Below are 27346 nucleotides of genomic sequence, written 5' to 3'. Positions count from 1 at the left end.
CATTGTAAACTTACCAGAAGAAAACATCGAGGAAAATCTCACGAGATCGGTGTTGACAATGATTTCCTGGATATGATTCCAGAAGCACAAGCAACAAAAGTAAAAATAAACTCAAAACTTCTGCACAGCAAAAGAAATAATTAACAAAATGAAAAGGCAACATACAGAATGATAGAAAATAGTTGCAAACCACCTATCTCATGATAAGGAGTTAATGCAATATAGAAAGAAATTCTACAATTCAATAGCAAAAAGCAAATAACCCAATTAAAAAGTGGGAAAAGGACTCAAATAGACATTTTTCTCCACAGAAGACTTCCAAATGGACAATAGGAATATGAAAAGGTGCTCAATGTCATTAATCATTAGGAAATGCAAATCAAGACCACAATGAGATATCACCTCATACTTGTTAGGATGGCTATCATTAAAAAGAAACAAAATTGTAAGTGTTGGTGAAAATGTAGAGAAATTAAAACTCTTTTGCATTGTCAACGAGAATGTAAAATGGCCACTATGAGAAACAGTAGGAACTTTCCTCAAAAAATTAAAAAATAGAACTACTGTCCATATGATCCAGAAATCGCACTTCTGGGCATTTGTCAAATGTTCATTGCACTCCCATGGTTATTGCAGCACTATTCACAATAGCCAAGATGTGGAAGCAACCTAAAAGTCCATCAACAGATGAATGGATAAAGAAAATGTGATATATACACATAAGGAAATATTGATCATTCTTTAAAAAGAAGGAAATCCTGTCATATGTGACAACATGGATGAATCTTGAGGACATTATGCTAAATGCAATCAGTCACAGAAAGACAAATACTGCATGATTCCATTTATATGAGATATATGAAGTAGTGAAACTCATAGAAAAATAAAGTAAATGGTGGTTGCCAAGGACTGGGTTTTGAGAGAAGTGGGGAGTTGATGTTTCATGTGTATAAAATTTGAGTTGTGCAAGGTGTAAAAGTTCTAGCGATCTGCTATACAACACTGCTTAAAGTTAACAACAATGTGCTCTATACTTAAAAATCTGTTAGAACGGTAGATCTCATGTGGGTGTTTTAAAACACACACACACACACACACACACACAGAAAAGTCATTGGAATAAAAAATTAAGCTGAGGATGTATTCAGAAAACAGAATATTATGCATTACTCTACAGTAATGAAAATGAATGGGTTATTGCTACATGGTATGTACCAAAGTGAGTAGATCACTCAAGCACAGTGTTGAGTGAATGAAGCCAGACACAAAATTACATATTGTACCATACTACTTTACAGTTAAAAATAAACAAAACCAACCTATGCTGATTGAAGTCAGCATTGTGGAAACCTTGAAGGGTTGGGTAATGAGTAGGGGCCATAAAGGAGGTTTTCAGAGTGCTGGTGAGGTTCTGTTTCTTTTTATCTGAGTGGATATGCAGGTGTGTTTCACTATGAGAAAATTCATCAAGCTGTGCACTTATGAATTGTAAACTTCATGAATGCTATGCCCAATATAAAGTGCACTTAATAGTAATAATAACCATCATTTATTGAACATATATGGTATCAGGCGCTTTACACGTATTAGCTCATTTAACTTTCCCAACTATCTTCTGCTTCTTCTACCAGCTATCTTCTAGGTTTGTTTCACAAGTGAATAAACTGGAACATCAAGCAGTTAGGTAACTTGCCCAGGGTCACACAGCTTACACAGCAAGTGGTAGCTAGAATTCCACTGCAAGCAGTTTGGTTTTCCAGCTGGCTTCTTAATGACTGTGCACAACATAGTACATCAGAGGAGTGAACCAAGGGTTGTGCTTTCAGTGATTACATACTTCTGGGCAGACAAATTCACAGACATCTCTGGGGACAGCTGACTGCTTAAACAGCCTTGAAGAGAGACTAGGTGTTGTCCAGGCACAAAAGAAGAAGAGATATCTCAGGGAAGACAAATAGCATGTGCAGAAGTAAGCAGCACTGAACTTGAAAATGACAGTAGTTTGGTGTGGCTTGTGAGAAGTGTGAGAGAAGGGTCCCTAAGAACCTATGCATAGACAAAGAAATTTGGCTTTTATTCCTGCTGAGGGCGAAACTATTTTAGGAAGGATAATTACATGATAAATTTTACATGTGAGAAATAACATCCTGTTGGCAGTCTGGAGGACAGATCTGAGCAGAGAAATCAGAGTCAGTATGACTGTTTGGGAAGTGGAGCACTAGTAATCCTGAGGGCAGAAGAGGTTGGGACAAAGGGTATTTCGAACAGTACATTCTTGGATATTACCACCAAATACCCATTTGGAAGGAGAGATGTTCCTCTCTCCTCAGCATTATAAAGAAACCTCTCTTCCTTCAAATTTATTCAGTAACTATTTACTTGAGTACCTTCTTTCTGTGAGGCACTGTGTAGAACATTCTTACAGATGGGCCACCCTCAGACCTGCCTGCCTACAGGTGAAGTGGGACAGAAGTTCTATAAATTTGATTGATAAAATGCTACAAGAGGCGTAGACACTGGTTTTTAAAAGAGAATTAGCTTTCAGATGGTGAAACCCAAGTAAACATGCAATAATTTTTTTATTAAAATTCCTATTAAAACATGTATGACTGTTATAATAACAATAATAATTGAAATAATTTTAATAGTTACAGCCAACCCAGCTCATTGCCCTCTTAGAACAAAGAGGTTGGATGGCCTGGGAACATAATGGAAACTATTGCATTTATACCTGAAAGGGTGAAACATCCAAGTTGGAAAGCATGTATGGAAGTGGGTCTGAGAATCTGTCTCAGCACTATCATCGAATCAGTAGCCTGTGTTTATTCTTTAAGTATAGTAATTCCAGACTGCCAGCACTGACATTCTAACTACCTCTCTCTGATGAAGGAATGATGTTGAGGGGTGAAGGAGTGAAGGAATGGACACGATCAGTTCCTTCTTTCCAGGCAGGCTGGGCTGTCTCCTTGGATATGTGCAGGCCCCTGGTAGATACAGTAAGGACGATAGCTTCTCTGGGCCCCAGCCCATACCACTTCTCAGGCCCCATGCTTGGCTGTGGGCAATAGATGTTTCTCTGTTTGCACTAGCTCCTTTTTAAATTTAGTGGTGGGCAGCTTGGACCCTTGACCTGACTGGCTATTTAGATACGCTGTTGCCCAGTCTGCCCTACAGGTAAGGATAACATGCCACAGTTTAGCCTGGCTGTCTGCCTGTGATGTCCAGGAAACTTGCCAACTTCTCTTGAAGCCATATGCTCAGGCAATATTCTTTTAGATCATATCTCGTGAGAGAGTGGAATTCTGCAGTGAACATATTCAGCCCTCTTTATTTTTAGGGGGAGAGCAGAAAGCCAGGTTGAATTTCTTGCCACCACAGTTGCAGAATGAAATGGGTACAGTTTTAAAGGAAAGCAATCCCTTATTGTATGTGCGAAATGTCTTTTTTTGGGTCTCCCCTCAATTATAAAGATCAGAAAAGTCAGCCTAAGTATTGCCAGAGAAGGAAGAACTGGGGAGAGTCAGGGTGCTCATTATCCACTGTAGCTTTTTTTGCATGTTGCTGTAAGAGAGACGCAAAAGCCAGAATTAAAGACCGGTAACCATGAGAGATAAGACTTGCAATGATTGAAGGAGGAGAAGCAAGGGCTTAATGGGCAATGAGGACTGTAATCATAGCTGTGAAGAGAATTAGGACAAGGATTGAAATATGGAAGGCATGGGGCAGGTTAGGAGACTGAGTCATTGAATAAATGTGGTGCTTTAATATGAGGCCCTGCTTAAAGCATCAGGTCAGACTGAACCCAGACACTGTTGAGCACATATCCTTGATGTTCATATATTCTGTCTCTCTGTCTCTTTCTTTTAAAGGAACATCAGAAAACTTTTCATCAGACATCCAGTTCTAGTAAGGGTCCAGTTGTTTTCCGGATAGAGTACCTTCACCCAGTTCCTGCTATTTTCCTCTAATGATGAACTGGGTTGGTTGCCCTAAAGAATCATGAACAAGCACTCTTAGTGATCCTTGAGAATTCTAAACTAGTAGAGCACTCTAAGTGTCCTTGCTCAGTACTTCTTTTCTTCTGGGTCTTGATCTCGTCTCTTTGTGCTCCTAGAGCTAAAGATTTTCTAGGCAAAAGATACAGCACCAACAGCAAAAACAAAGAAAGAACAACTAATATGATCTTCTTAAAAATGTCATCTTGTGTTACTTTTCTGTTTTAAAGTGTTCGGTGGCTTCCCAATACACTGGGAATACGGTATTTCAATGGCAGCATGCCGTTCCTTTCTGATCTCATTCCCTACTACTTCATCTTTACTGGCTTGTTCTAGCATAAGATCTGATCCTTGAACCTGCCAAGATTTTATCTGTCTAGGAGACTTTGAAGTTACTCTCTCTCTCTCTTCATGCAAAACTTTTCCTATATCTCTGCACCCCTGAGTTCATCTTATCATTCAGATCTTAGCTCTTAGATCACCTCCTCAAGAAGTTCTCGTGGCTTCCCTTTCACCTATGTGCATGCCCCCCACCTGTCACTCTTAGCACACCCACCTCTTCCACCTAAAATGTACTTTCTGGCATTTACCACTATCTGAAATCAGCCGATCAATTAATCAATTTTTCTATTCTTCCTTATGTTTCCTCATCTGTATCTCTCTTCTCCATCCCAATTGAATGGAAGAAGAATCCTCATTCGTGCTATTCATTGTTGTATTTTCAGTGCCTAAAACTGTGCTTGACACACAGTGAGTATTCAATAATTATTTAGTGAATGTTGAATTAAAAATATCAGAAATGCAAGACATGAAAAATTTTAAAGCCCCTAGACCAACCCTTTAAATCCACAGTGTCCCCAATTTTTCTGATTTTATAATGCTCCTTCTACCCAAGGAGCAACCTCCAGCATTGTGATATTTGTCCTAATTGTGTGTAAGAAGAACAAAAGACAGAGACCTAGATAATATAGTATGAAAGCTAAATGGCAAATCATTTCAATTTGGTTCTCTACATATAAATTTAAAATACTTACCCTTGGGGCACCTGGGTGGGTCAGGTGGTTAAGCAACAAACTCTAGATTTCAGCTCAGGTCGTGATTTCACAGTTTTGTGAGTTTGAGTCCTGCGTCAGACTCTGTGCAGACAGTGTGGAGCCTGCTTGGGGTTCTCTCTCTCTCTCTCTCTCTCTCTCTTTCTCTCTCTCCCTCCCTCTCTCTGCCCCTCCCCCACTTGTTTTGTCTCTCTCTTCCTCTCTCTCAAAATAAATACATAAGCATTTAAATAAAGAAAATATTTACCTTTAATAAATTGAATCATCTAACAAGTATTTATTGCTAACCAACTCAGGCCTGTCCTAGGCAATTGGAGTACATCAGTAAGCAGAAGAGTGATTCCTGCCCTTATGGGGCTTACTCATGTTCCTATCTGCTTTCTAGGTCATGTGGCTCAATCAGGAGAATCTTCAAGTTCTGGAGAATTTGTCCTCCATGCTGAATTATCTTCTTTATTTGTAAAATAACAGTGGTATGCTTAGAAGCCTCAGCTCTTCTTAAATATGCAAATAACTTGTTCTGAAACACACATTTCTAATCATCTCCAAAAATATCATACATTATAAATTGAATATATATCAATACCATTTTTAACAAGAAGTCTTCTGTGTAATAATAAAGCTAAGAAAGTACATTAATTCAGAGGGAAGAGCAGACAACAGAGATTTTCAAATAGAAAACCACAAACATCTCTTTCTCTAAAAAGCAATGCAATTCAGTTACTAGGTCATTATTCTATTTTCTTTGATAATATCAATGTAAGGAAAGAAATTACTTGAGCAAAACTCATACTTTAATTTGTACTCCATAGAGAGGTATTTGTGTATACAAAACAATATTTTGAAAATTTGTCTTAATTCTAGATTGTTCATAAACCTGAGGAATTAGTAAAATAAGCTTGAGATCATTCAAGATTAAAAGCCCATTAAATAATTTATGAATATATCCTAACACAGACAAAACCAGTCATTTAAAACTAACCAAAGCACCCATCTTTTATACACCAGAAAGATAGGAAAAAACCATTGTTATTTCTCTCCCTAGAAGAAAGGACCACCCTCTTCTTGTCAACCTGGGTGTTCTTGGGAGACTCATAACTATTAAGTCTTCATTCCATTACAGAGAATAGCAGGAAAATGTGAACAGTCCTAAGGCACAGAGCAGTGGGAAATACCAGCACTGCTTTTTCCAGGCACCAGTGGCTGGATGGTTTTGCAGTTGTGCTATTTTCTAAACCACCCAAAAGCTGAGAAGGGTGGACAGGACTGGCATCTTCTTTTAACTATATGCAGCCTGATCTTTATTGTATGGGAGGCCTGTGCAGATCATGTTGCATTTAGAAAAGTGCTGTTCTTCCTAGATATGGGAAGTCCAGTCCCATATCCCAGTCCTAGACTGGACTCTCCAGAGGAATGAATGTTTGTCTTTGGAAGAGTTGTGTCTGATTAAACTGATGCTCCTAGAAGTCCAGGGAAAACCTTGATTCCTCACTTTACGCTCAAGTGTGCCAAAGCCCTCTGGCCTGTCTAGAAAGAACTTCCTCTTCTCAGCCCAGAGTTAGTCTGGACTAAATAATCACAGTGCTGGGAAATGTGTTGTTGCGGAAATCTATTTCCATGAACTGTGTGATGATAGGAGCATATTATAAGCAAAACTAACCTTGAGGCAGGGACTGAGTTTCATCATCATGGATGGGAGACTTGCACGTTATCTGACATTCTTTCTAATGCTGTGAAAACTTGAGGACAGTGGAGAATAACTGGGTATTCTAAACACCAAATGTAAAAGGCCAACTTTTTTTTTGATGCCTGTCTCTTGGGCATCCATTTACTAAGGAGAAAGTAAATTCACATGTTTGTGAATATAGTTTAAAATGTTTCCCTTTTTCCTTTTCTATATTCAAATTAATACATTCCAGTACACCATAAAATTCTGATGGTGACGTGGACAACTAAGAGGTATGTCAGTTAGAAAAATGAGGCTCATATTTACCTCTCATATTTACCTCTTTACTGATGTCCAGCCAGAAAATCTATATGGTAGCTCAGAATTCAAAGCAGGTCCATCAGTGAATGATCTGTGGCCCCAAAGAACAAAACAGGTAACCAGAGCATATGATATGGATGAGAAGCTAGTTGGCAGAAAGATGGCACAGGAACAAATGCTAGACAGACCTCTTCTTTCTTCACTTAACATAGAAGAATATAAAAATGGAAGAAAGAGACTGATGATAGTTCAATAGAGAGAAAGAAAAACTCCTCAAACTAATATCTTTTAAATCTAATAATTTTTTTATCTTTTCCAAAATTCGTGACTTTCTAGAATTTAATATCTTATAATCATTTATGCTTTTAGTCAAGACTAGCAGCAAGTATTCAATCACATTAAGAGTGTTGAGCTAGGAAAAAGATCAATATTGATGCTCTGTAACAAAAGAGACAAGTAAGGTAGTACTTACTGTCACTCTGAATGAAGTATGGCTGTGGAGTAGTCAATAAAAGAAAAGAATACCAAAATAACAATTGACAGAGTGTCTTAACTCAATAACATGTAGTCTATTCAAAGGAATATTTATTACTGGTACAGTGAGCAAATTAGTAATATCATGAGTGGCCAGTTGACTCTGAATTTTGCTGGAGTCTATTAAATTTGAGGGTTTAAGTGATTTAATAACACACTGATATGATCTTGAATATATCTCACTGCTCCCAAGGCAGCAGACACAATATAGAAGAGGTATGTCCAGGTTGGGGGTAGGTGCAGAGATGTGATTTGGAATCTGGAGGCTACAGAGGGCAGTAGTTAAAAAAGCAAGTCCTAGAGCCAGGCTGCTGGGTTGGATTCCAACCCCACCTAATCTGTCTAAGCTTAGTGTTCTTGTTTATGTCTATAAAATGGGAATAAAATTTGTACCTATTACAAGGATGCCTGGGTGGTTCAGTCGGTTAAGCGCCCGACTCTTGATTTTGGCTCAGGTCATAATCTCATGGCTCGTGAGATGGAGCCTCTCACCTGTTGGGTTCTGTGCTGACAGAGCAGAGAGCCTCCCAAGTGGAGCCTGCTTTGGATTCTCTCTCTCTCCCTCTCTCTCTACCCCTCCTCCACTCATGCATGTGGACACTTTCTCTGTCTCTCAAAATAAACAAACTTACAAAAAATTTGTGCCAAGTACAAGAGGTTATTGTGAGGAATAAATGAGATAATTTATGTACTGCAGTTAGTATATTGCAAGTAAAGTTTAGCGCTTATTGGTATTGCCGTGGAAGACATTTCTTTGCCCAGTTAACTATATCCAAGGAAAGAAATGTAAATAATAGGTCACAGGGTCAAACCAGACTGAGCCTCAGTGCTTCATTAAAATTCTCCCACATACTGTTCTCCCACTAATCTGTTAAGATTATGTCTGCATGGGAAAAGACAAATGAAATCGTAAGAGTGTGTATTAGTTTGCTCTGGCTGCCATAATAAAATCCACAGACTGGATGATTTAAACAGAACTTAATTTTCTCACAGTTCTGGAGGCTAGAAGTCCAAGATCAAGGAGCCAGCAGAGGTGATTTCGTCTAAGGCCCCTCTCCTTGGTTTGTTGGTAGCTTTCTTCTCACTGTGACCCCATATGGTCTTTCCTGTGTGCATGCCCATCCCTGCTGTCTCTGAATCCTTATAAAAACACCAGTCATGGGGCGCCTGGGTGGCGCAGTCGGTTAAGCGTCCGACTTCAGCCAGGTCACGATCTCACGGTCCGTGAGTTCGAGCCCCGCGTCGGGCTCTGGGCTGATGGCTCAGAGCCTGGAGCCTGTTTCCGATTCTGTGTCTCCCTCTCTCTCTGCCCCTCCCCCGTTCATGCTCTGTCTCTCTCTGTCCCAAAAATAAATAAACGTGGAAAAAAAAAAAACAAAAAACAAAAAACACCAGTCATATTGGATTAGGAGCCCATCCTAATGAACTCATTTTAACTTGATCACCTCTTTAAAGAACTTATCTCCAATTAAGGTTACATTCTGAGGGACTGAGGTTTGGGACTTCAAAATATGAAGCCCATGACACATGCGTTCGTTTATTACAAATAATCAATGCATGAAGTTTGTATTTTGAAAGTTTCATAATCTTTAATTAGAAAATACTTCAGGGGCGCCTGGGTGGCTCAGTCGGTTGAGCGTCCGACTTCAGCTCAGGTCATGGTCTTGCAGTTCATGGGTTCAAGCCCCGTGTCGGGCTCTGTGCTAACAAACAGCTCAGAGCCTGGAGCTTGCTTAGAATTCTGTGTCTCCCTCTCTCTCTCCCTCTCCTCTGCTCATGCTCTGCCTCTCTCTGTCTCTCAAAAATAAATAAATGTTAAAAAAAAACTTCAAAGTCATACATTTATATTAAAAAAATAGAAACACATGGAGTCAAATGTTAAAGTCGCTTTTGCTATTTGCCGTTTACCCCTCTCAATCAGGACACCTCTGGTGGCAATAGTTTCATATGTTTCTCTAGAGAACTTTTATAGATTTACATGTGTGTGTAATATATTATAAGATATATATGTGTGTGTGTGTCATTATGTCATGACTATACAATATTATTTAAAAAATTTTTTAATGTTTATTTTTGAGAGACAGAGACAGAGACAGAGTGTGAGAAGGGGAGGGCAATGAGAGAGGGAGACACAGAATCTGAAGCAGGCTCCAGGCTCTGAGCTGTCAGCACAGAGCCTGACGCATGGCTAGAAACTAGGAGATCATGATCTGAACTGAAGTCAGATGCTTAACTAACTCAGCCACCAGGCACCCCTATATTACTTTTATAACTGAATTTTGGTCCTCTTTTGTTAAGTTAATAGAATTAACCTAAATAAATTTTTCCTTAAAAATTCTGTTTTTTATATCCTCATTAACATATATTAATCCCAATGTACTTTTATAAGTTCTAAGTTCTAAGTTCTAAAATCATTTTCATGGGAATGATTTTATCTTTGCAAGAAGTGAGACAGGGATCCTATTCTCATATTGCTAGTCAGTAGTCCCAGCACCATTTATTACCTAGTCCATTTCTGCTTCACTGATTGTTAATGCGGTAGTTGTGTACCAAGTTTTCCTAAAGGCAAGTATCTCCCTGTTTCTGTGCTCTATACTAGGTCCCATAGCCTTGTCTGTCTTTCCTTCATGGAACCACTCAGGTGTATTATATCTTGCTATCTGAGAAGGCAAACCCTCCTATTTTGTTTGCCTACCTACTTTTTAGCCCTTTACCTGTTTATACAAATTTGGGGATCAGCCTGACTTATTTTTTGACCGGAGTTGTTGGGGCCATTCAAACTATAAACTAGAGCATTTTTTTGAAGAATAGGGTATTTTAGCATTTTTTAAAATTTTTCCCTATTCTCTCCTCCGCCTCTCTATACCTTCTGTGCTTCTGCACTGAAGCACTTTGTCGATGGATGTTGGATTTCATAGATCTATACTCTATGCCTTATCCCCTCCTCTTCTCTCATACTTTTGATCATTTAGCTTTTATTTCTTTACCTATTTGCATGGCATTCGAAAGCAATATCTAGGATTGATTTTTCAGCTGCGTTTCATTTTCTATTCATCTCGCCTATTGATTGTTTTAGTAATTTCTTTTTCTTAGCAGCCTCATTCTTAATGGATGAGTTATCCTTTTGAATCTTTTAGAAGTTACTAGTTGTGCTTATTTTCAAATGCTCCTTGGTTGCTTGGGACATTTGTTTCTTTTGTTTATCGATTTTATTAGCTTTTATGTTGTTGATTTTCTTCAAATGGTTGCTTAAAATTCATTGTCTGTTATATCTATAGTTGATATTTTAGATTGCTGTTGGCAGCAGGAGAATATTTCAGTGTACAAATGAAAGTTTCTGTTGTCTTGGCAGCGAATAGAGACTCAAGACAATGTGAGCTCACTCCTGTGTGTATGCATGTGTGTGTGTGAGTGTGTGTGCAAGTAGCAAAAATGTGGCCCGGTTGGCTTTCTTTTAGGGAATGTTTGCTGGGTGTCTTCGATGTGCAGAGGTTTTGTGTCCTTTCTGGATGCAATAGGTCACCTAGAGCTCTGTCCTTCTCCATCCCTGGGCTCCCATTTTTGAAGGGTTCCACTTGTGAAAGGCAGTTGCTCGAAGTTTGCTTCTGGAAACAGGAGACTGGAATAGCCAACAAGGCATAACTTTTTTCTAGCCCTATTCCCTCTGAACTTAGTATTACTTCATGATTCAGCTCTGTTGCATTTTTTCATCAGTTTATTCTCATCAGAAATGCTTTTCTGTTCTGGTGTGCTGATGACACATTTCCTGGCTTGACAGGATTGCTGAGGATTTGTTTTTATGTTATTTCAATGGGATTTTTTGAAGTAAGAAAGATAAAGCCAGGCATCTTGAACCAGAAGTGTTGAGTCGAGAATTTAGAATGGAGCAATACATCTCTTATATTGTGTTGTGTGCTATGATTAGAAGCAAATGAGATAAGTTCTTGCACTGAAAAACCATGTCATATACTTGACTATATTTTCCATAGAACTCAGAACAATAAGTATTTTTTATGGTTGAATGATTAAAATCACTTTTTCTCAAAATAATATTTATTCTTCTAAAGTATTTAGGTAAATGTTCCAAAATTTTTCACTTTTTATTTTCAATTTACTAATATGCTATTTTTTTTTGCACCACATTCCAGATATCATCTCTTTATTCCCCAGACTAAACTGAGACATTATTTTCAGTTTTTTTTTTAATTTTAACGCAGTATTTTTGCTAGCTTCTTTCCAACTTCTAATGCCCATGTGATAGACCAATTGTTATGGACTAAATATGTACCATCCAAATTCATATGATGAAGCCCTAATCCCTAACGTGATGGTATTAGGAGTTAGAGTCTTTGGAAGGTAATTAGTTTAGATAAATTCATGAGTGTGGAGGCCCCATAATGGGAGTAATGTCTTTATAACAGGAGGAAAAGATAGCAGAACTTCCTCTCTCCATTATGAGCACACAGCAAGAAGGCAGCTGACTATAAGCCAAGAGAAGAAGTCTTGGAATGAAACCAACCTTTCTATCACCTTGACCTTGGACTTCCCAGCTTTTGGAACTGTGAGAAATACATTTCTGTTGTTTAAGCCACACAGTTTATGGTATTTTGTTATGGCAGCCTGAGCTAAGACCCCAATAACACCAAGAGTTTCTGGAATAGGATACCCAGAGTAGCACCTCAAGTAAAAGGCTTTGAATGGAGACTTGGGCATGATTAATTCCATTTTCAGCCCGTCTTTGGCACATTCTCTTCTGTTTTGTGCTCCTCTAGGACAATACAAATGTCTTGATTCTAGAATTTCTTATTTCTCTTGTATTTAGACTTGTGAATACCTCAACGGTGCTTATAATTTCATCCTTAAAACTGTAAGTAGAATAATTTTGTAGAAATAACAGTTGTTCAATAATGTTCTGTAAATGAATGAAATATATTTATCTGCTACATCAAGTATAAATGGCTCAGGCAAAAGGGAAGGTTTTTTTTTTTTTAAATCACTTTTAATCCAAACAAAAATTTAAACAGATCTAATAGCTTAGTATTCACATAAAAAGCATCTCTACTATTTAAAACTAAAGGTCTTGCTTCTGAGCTTGTGGCTAGCAAATTACTTGACCTAATCGCATTATTGAATTGTGTATTCAGAACAAAGATTTGCCTCCGAGAATATTTTAACATGTTACTTTAGATTTTGATGTGTATGCTGAGCTTTGAGAAAATACGTAGGTTCTTTATTGCCCTTTGAATCAAAATAATAACAAGCAATTAAAATTTATGGTTGTGGGGGATGGCAAACTGAGAGAGTCTCTCTTTATTATATTCTCTTTCTAAGTATAAATCATTATAATTGCTTTTGAAATAAACACAAATATGACTCAGCAGGCTTATCAGTCATCGTTCCAACCCCAAAGATTTACTGTGTGGCCCTATGAGAATCACATGTAGCTAAGGAACTCATTTAGGAAATGACGACAACAAAATAACCTTTTGTGTCCCAGTCACCTGGGTCTTGCTACGGTTCTTACTAGAAAGCTCATGTGACTGCGATAGCCCACACTGCTGTTGGATATGAGAGTATTTCACTTATGTTCAGCATTGTTTCTACGTGATAAATCACTTTGAATTACTAAGGTTTAATTTTGTTTGAAACGCACTACTCAAATAATGGATTTGGCGGCTTTGCTGACTGGGGTAGGAGCGACATCACAATTATTTCATGGTGGTTATTAAAAACAAGCATTGAGGGGGGTGTCTCTGTTAGGGAAAGGATTCTCTACTGATAGCGCTTCAAATATCGGAATCTGTAAATAGCCAGGGGGACTTTTGTTTGAGGTGAAAAGATCTCCAGGATATGATTCAAGAATTAACACTGTTGTAAGTGTAGATTTTGTGGATGGCTTTTTACATATTTTCTTTCTGTCACCCATCAGTATGGCACTGTGAACTTTTGTGCACCATACAATTGTTTATATGCTCACCTGCAAACACATTTCCGTGAAGAGGATTTGAGTCCCTTCTCAACTAAATGGGAGCTGAAACATGTAGAGAAAACTCAGCAATGATTTGTGTTTATAATGTAATGGAGCAAAACGTCCTACCCCAAAATGCGTCTTTTTGGCACGTGAATTATTTCAGGCTGATTATTTTTAAAAAACAGAAGGCTCAGGAAGTTTTTCTTTTTGCCTCCCTGCTGACTGCCTAAAAGAATTTAGGTAGAAGACTTGCTCCAGGAAGGGAGCTATCACCATAGATAACTATTGTATAATATGAACTAGGTATGGTAGACATGGAGGAACCTAGCAAGGCCTGTTTGATCGAAGTGCCCTAGGTCCTCTTGTTTCTGAATGGCCTAGCAAACATTTATTTAACATTTACTAGTGAATTGCTTTTTTCATCTTCCTGTGAATTGCTTTCTTCGCCTTTGAAATCCTAGACCCCAACCCTTGTCCTCTTAGTTTAGGATGACATATACACCTGTCTTTGGAATCTGTCCTGTGTATGTGGATTTTTCAGATGTAAATAATTAAATTTGATTTTCTCCTGCTAATCTGTCTCATGCCAATTTAATTCTTAGATCAGCCAGAAGAATCATGAAGGATAGAGGAAAAAATTTTCTTCTAAACAATAGCTAGTCTTAAATGTCAAAACTTCCAAGTGACATTATACCTATTTCTATAGTCTACTCTCCAGCAAGTGCTGCATGGTTATATAAGCTGTACTGCATCCAAGAATTAAAATGTGGATGCAGACTAAAAAAGTAACCTAAATCATTATATTTATTTAAAGTCTTATTTACTCCATTTCAAGATAATTAGGACATTCATCACTTTTATTCTGTTATTCTGGTTTGCAGTAGAGGGAATTTCATCATTTCTCAGAACATCTTGATTTTATTTTTTTGCCAAGTGACAGGTTTATTTTCAAGATCATCCAGATATGCTCTCTTAAAATTGGTAAATTAAAATGTTTTACCCTTCTTGAAGTCTCAAGAAAGTCTTGAGTCTTGAAGGGCTCATTTTGGTGCACCCTTGAAATTGGCAAGTCAGTAAACCAAGCTCTCTTCTTTCCAAGCAAAGAATCCTTGCAATGTATAGTAGATCTGCAGACACAGATTCTAATTCTAGCCCCACTTAATACTTGCTAAGCCATGTTCATAAGTCATTAAACTACAGTGTAGCTTCATTTATTAAATGGATTACTTCCTGACCTCAATGTGTCCTCTCTAAAATAAACTTGAAGTACTTTGTGCTTTGTAAGTACCTCATGTTTATCAATAAAATAGCACAGTGCAAAAGAACTCCATTAAAATTATATCACTAGAGGCAAATAATCAAATTTTTACAAGTGCAGGAGTAGAGTAGTACTAAAAAAATGGTATTGACTTATACTAAATTCTAATGCTTTAAAAGCAGATATGATATAAAACAAACAAACAAACAAACAAGCAAAAACAAAAAAACCCCACCAGGATTCCATTTGTACTTTTTAATAAAATAACCCAGGAATAGTCAGAGAACTTATTTGTAGATCTAGCTTTACAGAAGTATGAATTCATAAGATTGGAAAGGGCTTCTGAAACTATTGAGTCCAAGCTCCATCTCACTCTCATGGGATACTTAAATCCTTTCTGCATTACCCTTAACAAGAGATTATTTAGCTTCAAGTGATATACCTCTAATGACACACACACTTCAGTAATTACATTTAACTCCTTGAAAATTCTTCCAAAGTCTGCTTCCTTATAAGTTCTACTCATTGATACCTGTTTTGCACACTGAGAAAACTGGAAAACAAAACAAAACAAAATGAAAAAATGTTGGTTCACCACCCTCTCAGGAGCTTCCCAGGTGTAATCTGAAACCAGCATGCAGAGGGCAGAGAGAAACCAAAGAAAGAGGCAAGCCACTCTAGGTTGGTAGACTGCTGATTTAATAAGCAAAAGAACTTACTACCAGGCTTGTCTTGGGCAGCAACAAGTTGGATGGATCCCCATGCCTGTCTACCAAATCTTGAAAGTTTTTAAAGAGACCTTAATTGGATTCACTCATGTATACCTTGCAGGTGTTCTCAACACTACATCACTGCCTCAAGGCTCTGTTTTTGGAGCAGCCTCTGGGAGCGGGAAAGGTAAGAGAACCCACATTCTAAGGACAGGAGAGGGGGTAAGGAGCTTCTGAGTGCCCAGCTCCAGCTCACAGGTGAACTGGTGGTCACGTCTTCCCCAACACAAACCAAATCTAAACCAAACCCAACCCAAGCCAATCAAAACAAAACAAAGCAATTGCATCTTCTATGTGAACCGCCTTTGAATATTTGGAGTTAATTATCATGGTCCCAAATGTCTTATTCTTCAAAAGATTTTTCTTTTTTTTTTTTTTTATTATAAAACTTTTCTTTCTTTTTTTTTTTTTATGAAATTTATTGACAAATTGGTTTCCATACAACACCCAGTGCTCATCCCAAAAGGTGCCCTCCTCAATACCCATCACCCACCCTCCCCTCCCTCCCACCCCCCATCAACCCTCAGTTTGTTCTCAGTTTTTAACAGTCTCTTATGCTTTGGCTCTCTCCCACTCTAACCTCTTTTTTTTTTTTTTTCCTTCCCCTCCCCCATGGGTTCCTGTTAAGTTTCTCAGGATCCACATAAGAGTGAAACCATATGGTATCTGTCTTTCTCTGTATGGCTTATTTCACTTAGCATTACACTCTCCAGTTCCATCCACGTTGCTACAAAGGGCCATATTTCATTTTTTCTCATTGCCACATAGTATTCCATTGTGTATATAAACCACAATTTCTTTATCCATTCATCAGTTGATGGACATTTAGGCTCTTTCCATAATTTGGCTATTGTTGAGAGTGCTGCTATGAACATTGGGGTACAAGTGCCCCTATGCATCAGTACTCCTGTATCCCTTGGATAAATTCCTAGCAGTGCTATTGCTGGGTCATAGGGTATGTCTATTTTTAATTTTCTGAGGAACCTCCACACTGCTTTCCAGAGCGGCTGCACCAATTTGCATTCCCACCAACAGTGCAAGAGGGTTCCCGTTTCTCCACATCCTCTCCAGCATCTATAGTCTCCTGATTTGTTCATTTTGGCCACTCTGACTGGCGTGAGGTGATACCTGAGTGTGGTTTTGATTTGTATTTCCCTGATAAGGAGCGACGCTGAACATCTTTTCATGTGCCTGTTGGCCATCCGGATGTCTTCTTTAGAGAAGTGTCTATTCATGTTTTCTGCCCATTTCTTCACTGGGTTATTTGTTTTTCGGGTGTGGAGTTTGGTGAGCTCTTTATAGATTTTGGATACTAGCCCTTTGTCCGATATGTCATTTGCAAATATCTTTTCCCATTCCGTTGGTTGTCTTTTAGTTTTGTTGGTTGTTTCCTTTGCTGTGCAGAAGCTTTTTATCTTCATAAGGTCCCAGTAATTCACTTTTGCTTTTAATTCCCTTGCCTTTGGGGATGTGTCGAGTAAGAGATTGCTACGGCTGAGGTCAGAGAGATCTTTTCCTGCTTTCTCCTCTAAGGTTTTGATGGTTTCCTGTCTCACATTTAGGTCCTTTATCCATTTTGAGTTTATTTTTGTAAATGGTGTGAGAAAGTGGTCTAGTTTCAACCTTCTGCATGTTGCTGTCCAGTTCTCCCAGCACCATTTGTTAAAGAGGCTGTCTTTTTTCCATTGGATGTTCTTTCCTGCTTTGTCAAAGATGAGTTGGCCATACGTTTGTGGGTCTAGTTCTGGGGTTTCTATTCTATTCCATTGGTCTGTGTGTCTGTTTTTGTGCCATCAAAAGATTTTTCTTTTCTTTGTGACATCCCATGGCATCATTCTGTGTTAGCACTAACTGCTAATTATTATCCATTTGTACATGTCCTTCTGAAAGTCTGGTGTCAGATTAACTCATATTCCAGGAATGGTTGGAGCATCTAGATTGGTCAGAATTAGCCAATATCTTCCAGTCTCCATTATATTGTGAACTAATAGGACTCTACCTGCCAAGACATAGGACAAAAGTGCTATTTTTTTTTATTTTGTCGCTCTCAAATCCCCGCAAAGTGATAGATGTCTTCATTCATTTATTGATTTATTCAAGAAATACCTTCTGAGCATATACTAATTTTCAAAACTTTTCCTGTGTGTTGGAGATCAATAATGGACAAGACGGAGGTGACATTTGCTTTATGGAATTTATAGTTTAGAAGAAGAGAGAGAAAAATAATGTTACAATTTGGGGCTTGCTAAGTAAAAAGTTTGGGCTACAATAGATAGCAATGTGTAAAGGAAGGAATATAAAGTAAATTAGGTGGTCCACAAGGTTCACTCTCTGGAAATAAGAAGTAAGAAGTCATTAACCAAGGATTTAAGGTGTCCCCTGTTGCTTTTCAACTCCACTGCTCCATGTTTGTTGTAGTTTTGCCCCTGCTAGGGTGACTGTTCACAATAGCTGCCCACTTCCTCTGGACCACACGGGAAGAGCTGCTGCTGCCTTGCTTAGGTGATCTGCTCAGGTGATTTGCCTGTGCCACCCATGCTCATTACCCTGGAGCAAAGAACTTTCTTTATATTCTATATTAGTTGCCTAGAGTTGCCATAACAAATTTCCACACAGATGGTTTAAAACAACAGAAATTGTCTCACAATTCTGGAGGCTAGACGCTCAAAATCAAAGTGTCAGTTGGGCTATGCTCTTTCTGAAAGCTCTGGTGGTTGCTAGGAATCCTTGGCCTTAATTTATAGATGCATTCATCCTATCTCTACCTCTTGAGTCACATGGTGTTCTCTCTGAGACTGTGTCCAAATCTCCCTCTTCTTAAAAAGACACCAGTCTTAAAAAGACACCTAATCCAATATGATCTCAACTTGATTATATTTTCAAAGACTCAATTTCCAAATAAGGTCACAATCATAGGTATGGAGGGTTAGGACTCAAACATATCTTTGAAGGGGACACAGTTCAACCCGAAGTACACACCAGTGTTCTCAGATGCACTGAGTCTGCTTTGTAGAGTTTCTTGCTGACCACTTATGGGTCTCCTTTGTTCAGCTAACTTCTCTTTCACAAATAGAGAGAACTTTCCCCTCATTATGTCTAGGTCTTTTAGAAGAACCCCTTACCACAATAGACAAACAAACAAGCAAACAGAATCCTTGCTTGGGCTACCAGTGATATAATTATTTCTTTAATTTAATTTAATTTAATTTAGTTTAATTTTTTTTAAAGAGAGAGAGAGAGAGAGAGAGAGAGAGAGAGAGAGAGAGAGATAACACAAGGAGGGGAGAGGGGCAGAGGGAGAGAGGGAGATAATCTCAAGCAGGCTCCACACCCAATGTGAAGCCTGATATGGGGCTTGATCCCATGACACTGGGATCATGACCTGAGCCAAAATTGAGAGTTGAACACTTAACCAACTGAGTCACCCAGGCACCCATCTTTAATTTTCTTTTAAACAATAATTATTTTCTTGCCATCAAGTAAACTAACTGCCCCAGCAACCAGAGGCAGGGAGTGATGAAGGTAAGCCTCCTAAGCACGATAAATCATCTTTTCCTCCTGATTTCCATCCTACAATGTTAAATTTTCATTGTACTTTTAGTGATTTCTCTTTCAGTAACTCTTGAATTTCTCTTGCACTGATCTCTTTCACCCTGAATTCATAGACCAGGTACACTGTTCTGTGTCCATTCTTTAGTAGTGGAAGGGGTTGAATATTTATTGCATAGATATCCTGAATCCCATGAAAATGTTGAATTCTTTAGAAATTAAGGAGGTTTGTTTTTCAAGAGAAGTTAGTGGAGAAATGAGGAGAGTGGTGTCAGTTTTGGCCCAGTAAAGATACTCTGTTGTACTGACACCACCAAGAATCTCTCCTCTCTCTACAAGGACAAAGACGTGAGAGTGACCCAAAAGATGGGACACATCAAGATTGCATGGGCCATCTGTCCTCCCTGCTGAACATGGTAAGAGGGTGGAGAACTTAGCTGATAAGCCTGAACAACTTTCAAAAGAACATATGCAAAGAGAAATGGCAGGGTGAAACATTGAGTTAGGGGCCCAACTAGATATTGAGCTAAGTGAGGAAGAAGAAAAACTGGGGTTTTTAATTAAAATCACATTTTTAGAACCCTTTATGATACTAATATATGTGTTTATGGGCATGCATATAAGCCTCTGTGTGTGTGTGTGTGTGTGTGTGTGTGTGTATGTGGAATTTGTGGTGTGGGCAAGTTTTCTGATTAATGGAAAGACAAATTGCAGAGTAGGACAGCAATAAATCAAGAAGTTCAACTCTTGCCCTATTTATATTTTTGCTTGCTAAAAAAATTTCCTATTACTACTTTACATCATCAGCTATAAGATGCACATTTTAGATATATTTTAGCATCTCTAAAACCAGGGTGTGTTACAAATGGTAACGTCTTCCAACTGTGATTGTTGGCCAGGGAGCAGTTAGGACAAGGTTGTCATTGCCTCTAAATACAAGAATAAGGAAATAGCTTCACGTATTGTCATGGCCACTTTATTTGAGTTATGTGTATTATTGGCATCACACATATTGCTTTCAATTGTTGTTTAACATCTTTTCAAAAATAGCACAATATGCTTTAGCTTTACAATGAAAATTTATTGCATGTGCAGAAAAGACAACTAAAACATTATGTCTAAATACTGCTGAAAGAATCCTTTCAATATGTGCGAAACAAAAATTTTATATGGTAAAAAACCTATGTGTCACAGTTTACTTGGAACATTTTTTTTTGTTAGTGGTACCTAACATAATGGCTCATCTTCAATAAATGACATGTTAGAGTCAAGAAAATGCAGTAATTTATTCCCTCAAGTACGGTGAAACATGAGCTCTTCAAAACCCACTCTTCCATAACTGACTTCCAGACTAATTATACACTTATGTCTATATAACTAGGGAAAAAAATCTCTTCTGAAGCAACTCAACAGCAACAGAGGACCCAGAGAAAAATGACTGTATTTGAGAAAAATCTAAAGATAACTTTATGAATCCTATTACAAGTACCCTGGCCCAAACCACCATAATCTCCCACTGGAACTATTGCAACAGCCTGCTTCCTCAGCAGCCTCCCTGCAAACGCTCCAGCAGCTTCCCATTGCATTTAGAAGAAAAGCTAAATTCTTGAGCAGTGCCTGCAAATCTCCACCTTCTCGAACTATACCGGGCTTGCCACTTTGCCTTCCTGCTACTCTGACTTGCCAGGCATCTTCCCATTTTAGTGCCTGCGGAATTGCTCTTCTCACATCCTGCAATACCCTTCTTCCAGTTCTTCTGACTTACTGCTTCTTGTCATTCAGCCCAGAAGTCACTACCTCTGAGAGACCCTCCTTATCCAGTCAATATAAAATAGCCCTTTAGTTGTTAACGTATCACAATTTATTTTGTTTTAATAGCATGTAACACTCTCTGAAGTGATCTTACTTGGTCACTTCTTAGTCGTCTGTCTCTCTCTCTAACATATGACTGCACCAAGCTGCTCTGGAAAGCAGTGTGGAGGTTCCTCAGAAAATTAAAAATAGACCTACCCTATGACCCAGCACTAGCACTGCTAGGAATTTATCCAAGGGATACAGGAGTTCTGATGCATAGGGGCACTTGTACCCCAATGTTTATAGCAGCACTCTCAACAATAGCCCAAATTATGGAAACAGCCTAAATGTCCATCAACTGATGAATGGATAAAGAAATTGTGGTTTATATACACAATGGAGTACTACGTGGCAATGAGAAAGAATGAAATATGGCCTTTTGTAGCAACGTGGAGGGAACTGGAGAGTGTGATGCTAAGTGAAATAAGCCATACAGAGAAAGACAGATACCATATGGTTTCACTCTTATGTGGATCCTGAGAAACTTAACAGAAACCCATGGGGGAGGGGAAGGAAAAAAAAAAAGAGGTTAGAGTGGGAGAGAGCCAAAGCATAAGAGACTGTTAAAAACTGAGAACAAACTGAGGGTTGATGGGGGGTGGGAGGGAGGGGAGGGTGGGTGATGGGTATTGAGGAGGGCACCTTTTGGGATGAGCACTGGGTGTTGTATGGAAACCAATTTGACAATAAATTTCATATATTAAAAAAAATATATGACTGCACCAGACATGGGGACAGTAGGGGCGTGTCTGTTTGATCCCTGCTATCTCTAAACACTATCACTTTGCTATTTGTTGAATGAATGAATAAATAAACTGTAATTGGACAGTCTTGTATGAAGGACAAAGTGTTTCAATGGGCTGGGGACATCTATCAAAGCCCAGTTACATAAAAATATAACTGTATATAAATATAAATATGTAAAAGTCTGATGATGTAATAATTGAAAACCATTTCAGGAGAAATTGAAATTTAAGAAATAGAAAACGAAGAACATAAAGTGGCAGAAGAAGCAGAGTGACAGAAGCCAGCCGTGATGGTAGCGACTTAGGCACGTGTTAGAACCGGCTGTTGATGATGTGTAACCAGTGCAGACAGTGGAGAGGAAAGACAGACGGCAGAGCAGTTTGGAAGTGTTGAGATGGGGAGAGCGCACCTGTTCTACCGCAAAGCCCTTGCGGGCGTTAATGTGTTCCACTCCAGACTGCCAAACAGCTGAGCTCGGTGGTCTCTGGCGGGGAGGTGGCATTCACTATGGAAAGTAATGTGGTATTAACAGAGTTTTATATTTCTGAAGTACTCCTAGCAAAGGCAAATGCTTATGAGGATCAGGGAAAATGATGTGAATGGGAGAAGCAGGCTGGGTGAGGAAAGCTCATGCCTCACCTAAAAAACCCAGCTGCTGCTCACCTCCAGCCATTGCTGCTCCAAGGGAATGTGGGTCCAGAATTATGAGATCTTCTGACTTTCCTAGTAGTCCAGATGTCTGGATTTTTTACATGAAGTTTCCTTACGTTTCAATGTTGGTGACAAAATAATGTACAAAAACACATAATGGACCAAACGAAATCAGATATGTAGTCCAAATTTGACTCACAGGTAACCAGTTGCAACCTTTAGTTGATAAGTATTTTCTCAATACTACCATTTTCAAAATATCCAAGAAACTTATACAATAAATAAGTGGCGATTTAAAATTTTTGATTATAGAATGAGCATATTCTTCTTTTAAAATAGCTTGAAAGTAGGGGCACCCGGGTGGCTCAGTTGGGTAAGCACCCGACTTCAGCTCAGGTCATGATCTTGCAGCTTATGGGTTTGAACCGTGTGTTGGGCTCTGTGCTGACAGCTCAGAGCCTGGAGCCTGCTATGGATTCTGTGTCTCCATCTGTCTTTGCCCCTTCCCTGCTCATGCTCTGTCTCTCTCTCTCTCCATCAAAAATAAATAAACGTTAACATTTTTTTTTCAAATAGTTTGAAAGTACAGAAAAGCATAAAAATTTGGAAACAAGAAAGTCTGCTATATTCCTATATTAGATAACATTCTGTAGATTTTTTTCTATAGTTAAGATGAATGATCATTGACAAAATACATGCAGGTATTCATATACAAACACACATACCTACATACAGACAGGCATCTAAGTAGCTTTACATCCTGCTGTCTCTCTTAACGTCAGATTATAATATTAAAGGATCTCCTTGTTATTTAAACTTCTTATGAATATTATCTTAAAGGCTGTGCACTACTCCCTTGTAACTATAAATGATTATTTACCTAAAGTTTTCTTTATTTTGGATGTTGACGTTGCTTCCATTTTTTTATGATAAATAACTTAGCAGTGAGCATCTTTATGGTAAATATTGGCTTGCATTTCACATTATTTCATTGGATGTGATTGCTAGAAGTAGAATTATTAAGTTAAATGGTGATGAATGAAACCAAATTATTTTAAAAATTTGGCACAAAATCCATTTCCAAGAACAGTCTTGAGAATGCATAGCATATTCCTTTCCATCATTAAAAACTACAGAAAGAAACACAATTTCTACCTGATGTAAGTTTATTTTATTTTTTTAATGTGTATTTATTTTTGAGAGAAAGAGAGCTTGGGAGGGGCAGAGAGAGAGAGAGGGGGACAGAAGATCCGAAGTAGGCTCTGCTCTGACAGCACAGAGCCCAATGCGGAGCTTGAACTCACGAACCACGAGATCATGACCTGAACCAAAGTCAGATGCTCAACCAAATGAGCTACACAGGTGCCCCAGTTAATTTAATTACTAGTAAGAGTAATTATATTTTATGAAACAGTTGGCTAGCTACTACATGTATTTATTATTGTTATTATTATTATTGTTATTATTATTTTTAGTTATCTCATTTCCTTCTTTGGTCATTCTTCCAAATTTGAGGGTCTACTAAATATATTAATCTTACTTTTCTTATATAGGAATGGAGTATTTTTCTGTTGATGTTTTATTTCTGGTAAGTTTGGGTGACAGAAGTAGTTAGTGGCCTGATGGCTTTGGTGAAAACAGAGCTACTCAGGGGCAGCCCTGGGGAGTGACACTCTAGGGAAGCTGAGTGGTTTCCTAGTGTGGCAATTATAGTAAGAACCCCAAGGAACACCGTGGATTTGAGGGATCCAAGTGGCTTTGGTTAGTTTTGGTCTGAGCGTGGTAATTAGAGCATTACACACATTTGAATATGACTAGCAAGCTAGGGATTGAGGAAAGCAACTGAGAGAGACAATGTGGAATTTCTTCATTATGTTCAATGTTGCAAATAAGTAGGCTGAGGCCAGATCGGTTTTTGTGCCTTTGTAGGTAGATGTTTTTTCTCCTTTGGTGGTTGTTGACTTTTTTTTATCTTTGCAATTATTATTGCCATAATATATCTACTTTAAAATTGCTTTTTCATGAGACACAATGAAACCTTTCCTTGTACCTTCTCACACTTCTGTTTGATTTAGCAAAATTTTTCTCTATTTATTATTGTTACATTTCCATTTGTTCATATTTATTCTTCAGTAACACCCAAAATTTGTAGGTTGGCTCTCTATCTCTACTTTTCCCTCTAATCATCTTACTTTTCCTGTTAAGTTGGTTCTTAGTGTTGTTTATTCAATTACCACATTTAATTTTTTTTCATTTTTTGTTTTACTTTTTTAAAGTTTATTTATTTATTTTGAGAGAGAGAGAGCACGTGTATGCACAAGTGGGAGAGGGGCGGAGAAGGAGGGAGAGAGAGAGTCCCTAGCAGGCTTCTCGCTCTCAGCGCAGAGCCTGACTTAGGGCTCGAACTCACGAACTGTGAGATCATGACCTGAGCCAAAATCAAGAGTAAAATACTTAACCAACTGAGCCATATAGGTGCCCCAACATTTAACATTGTTTCTTGATTGCCACCAGAACAGATTTAAAATTTCCCATTGTATTTGGGGATTTAAAAAAGTTATTTTCTCATTTTAATTTGGTTTCTTTTCTCCATTGTCTTCGTTTTAAGTCTTTTTCTCACTATGGATTACTTCTTCCTTCCATAAGAGGTCCTGCCTTCTCATATGGCCCTGAATGCATCAAACATATATTATCTGAAAGTCGTTGTAGCTCATTGTACGTTCTGTCCTGTTGGTGTGTGTAATTGTGTATAATTGTGTCAAGGAGAACAAAATACTGGTGTTGAAGACAGGGCATGTGGGTTTTTCACCATGAGGCCACATTTCTGCCCATGGGAAACATGTTTTTCTTTCTTTTCCACTCTTCCATTTCTAGTGTTTAGTAGAACCTTGTCCGTCTCTGTGTCAGTTCAGGTCCTTTGGGAAGCAGATGTCAAGATGGAGGTAGGAATACAAAGATTTATTGGATATAATGCCTGTGCATGGTTAAGAGGAGAGGGGCCAGAAGTGATTGCTTCAGAAGGCAAGCCGGGTCTGAATGCTGTGAAAAGAGAGGATTGGGTAGAAAGAGGTACTGATGGAGGTGCCAGTCCAAGCGTGAATTGGCCAGCCCAGTGGAGGTTGCTGTTAGAGGACTTCCTCACTGGGTAGAAACTGCCAAGCCTAGGTGCCCCCAATATGCATGCCATTGGCTGGCAGTGATCTGAGGAGAGTGGACTCTGCAGTAGACCCTAAAGGCATGGGAGCCAGAGAGAAACTTGCAGCAGGCTCTCTTGAAGGAAGATCCAAGGAAATATCACCATAGCTACTGCAGAGGGGCAGTAAGAAAATCAATACTTTTCACTTAGACATTCCAGTTTCTGAACCCAAGCTATCAATCATAGTTACTAAAGATATTTTTCTAAGTCTCCTCTGGAGGTGTCATTTTTTTTTCCCAGAAAAAGCAGCAAGAGTAATGATCTGTAGGTTTGATAGGGCTCAGCAGGCTCTATCGTGTTGATAATCCATCATTTTACCTGAGCACTACACATTCTTGCATAAGCATGTCTGGTCCATAGTACTGTCCTTTTGCTTGACCTGGGTTACCTGTTTCAGATAACCTTTGAATCCTCTCTACTCTTGTTTTTATATAGCCTGCCTGCTCCTGTTTTAATTTCCTCTCCTTCCAGGCCTGTGTCAACCTGAAACAGAGACCTGATTGTTGGTTATGACTTCCTTTTTTGTTGTCTTCCTCTGAGAAGTTTAACGATTTTGAATCACCTCAGCTTACTCCCAGTATAATGCCTTCCAATGACATTCCACTGCATTAAAAACAAACCATTAACTTCTTACCATGATCTACAAGATCCTGTGTGATATGCTGCTGCCAACCTTCTGACCTCATCTCCTTGACTAATCGTCCTTGCTTACCATATTCTAAGCACACTGACTTTCTTAGAGTCTCTTGAATACCCAAAACTCTACCTGGGCTCAGATTATTGCCTCTGCTTATAACACTTTTCCTCCAGAGCTTTGCCCCATAAGGCTTCTGCTTAAGTACTGATATTTCAGAAACCTCCCTTGATTGCCCTGATTAGAATAACCCACCACAGTTGATCTCTGGTCCTTTACCATGTCTTGTCCCACTCCCAGACGATGTACCATAAATCTGTTTTGCTGTACATCTTACTGCTACTTTGTGTCACCATTTTCTTAGGCTTGGCACAGACATTCAAGATATTCACATACTAGTTAGATCAGACGAGACCTGGCACATGCTACAGTGCAGTGGGAGGCCTCAAGTGTTCTAGGGAATTCAAGATAATGTCAGCTAGTCTCACTGCACCCAAGATTTCCCCATCTGACTCCAAATCTTTACTCTGCTTTTTCATCGTCTGAAATTATGTTATTTATATGTTGTCTTATTTAATATTTATCTTTTCCAGTTAGATATAAAGTTCCAGGATGTCAAGAGCTTTGTTAGGTGTATGCCTGACCCTAGAACAGTGCCTAGCACATAGTAAGCATTTAAAAAAAAATGTGTTCAGTAAATGATGGGTGATTAAATGAATGGAAGTCTTTCTGTGAAGGATCTATATTTCATATTCACACCATAGCTTCTTCAATCTTAACTATGTGCATGATGACTGTGTTCATTAGAGTTCTCCAGAGAAACAGAACCAATAGGATATACATATATAGACACACAGGTATAAGAGATCTATTGTAAGAAATGACTCACGTGGTTATGGAAGTTAAGTCCCACATTCTGCTGTCTGCAAGCTGGACCTGTAGGAAAGCCAGTGGTGTGATTCAACTGAGAAGGCCTGAGAACTTGGGGGGCTGGTGATGTATGTCCTGGTCTGATACTGGAAGTCAGAGTACCAGGAGTGCAGAGGTCCAAGGGCAGAAGTGGATAGATGCCTTGGCTCATGCAGAGAGAGCAAATTCGTCCTTCCTGTCTTTTTGTTCTATTCAGGATCTCAGCGGATTAGATGATG

The sequence above is a fragment of the Lynx canadensis genome, chromosome B1, assembly GCF_007474595.2.
Source record: "Lynx canadensis isolate LIC74 chromosome B1, mLynCan4.pri.v2, whole genome shotgun sequence".
In the NCBI taxonomy this organism is placed as follows: domain Eukaryota; kingdom Metazoa; phylum Chordata; class Mammalia; order Carnivora; family Felidae; genus Lynx; species Lynx canadensis.
This window is presented reverse-complemented; position numbering follows the sequence as displayed.